The sequence below is a fragment of the Octodon degus genome, unplaced genomic scaffold (genome assembly GCF_000260255.1).
Source record: "Octodon degus isolate 3935 unplaced genomic scaffold, OctDeg1.0 scaffold00193, whole genome shotgun sequence".
NCBI classification, from domain to species: Eukaryota; Metazoa; Chordata; class Mammalia; order Rodentia; family Octodontidae; genus Octodon; species Octodon degus.
Window position 1 is genome coordinate 1,403,157 of NW_004524769.1, and position 998 is coordinate 1,404,154.

The 998-nt window shown below is 35.8% G+C and overlaps 1 pseudogene; it reads right to left on the reverse strand.

Annotated features, from left to right (window-relative positions):
• Nucleotides 1-998, reverse strand: part of LOC111813495 — a 46,109-nt pseudogene that overhangs the window by 29,326 nt on the left and 15,785 nt on the right.

Genomic DNA, 998 nt, shown 5'->3' on the forward strand with positions numbered 1-998 from the left:
GGAAAACATAAATAAAAAAACAGCACTATTAAAAACAAAAAATAAATGAAAGAATAAACATTAATAAATGAGTGAACAAATTTATTGAGAGGATAAACACAAATATTAATTGATTCAAACAGAAGTCTAATAAAATGAAAGATAAGAAACAGAAAGAGGGCCTGGGGAGATAGCTCAGTGGAATAAGTGCTTCCCAGACAAGTGCAAGAGTGTGAGCTCAATTCCTGGTTCTGCCAAGAAAAAAAAAAAAAAGAAACAGAAAGAATGTAAGAAAAATTTCTCTAGTGATTTGCAGGAGAATATCGATTCATGCTTTACAAAAATACTACTTCATGAAATAGATTTGAAAACAAATAATGGTAAAGAAGAGAATATGTTTTAGTAACTTTCAAGAACTTCGACAATGGGTTGGGGTATAGTTTATTACAGGATCTGCCTAGAATCCTTGAGGCCAAGTACAAGCCTAGCACTACCTTAAAAGAGAAATGAAATCAGTACTTAAAAATGTTATGAGAATCACAACAGCAGGTTCCCCTGAATGTACAGTGCCTATCTTTCAATCATTTAAGGAGCATGTAATTTTATAGCAGTATGAGTTTTCCTGAAAACTGAGAGTAGAGAACACAGCCAAATGCACGTTAATGTCTACTATAGCATGATATAAAATTATGCCCAATGTGACGGGAAGGAAAGCACATAGTCTGTCTGCAGGCCGTGGTGCTCACCGAATGTTTGAGGTCAGGCTGAGTAACAACAGCTGCTACACTGCGCCTGCTCCTGAACACACAGGTGTGAGCAAGCTTAATTTATAACTTTGGCTCAGTAAAAGATGAACAGTGATTACTAACAGCAAAATGTAAAAATTATAACACCATGGCCTGATAAAAAATTAAAATTCATGAGTTGTTTATTTCTGGACTTTTCCATTTCATATTTGCACACTGCCATAGATGGTGGATAACTGAGAAGGCACAGAGCAAAGCTGGATGGCTGAGGGC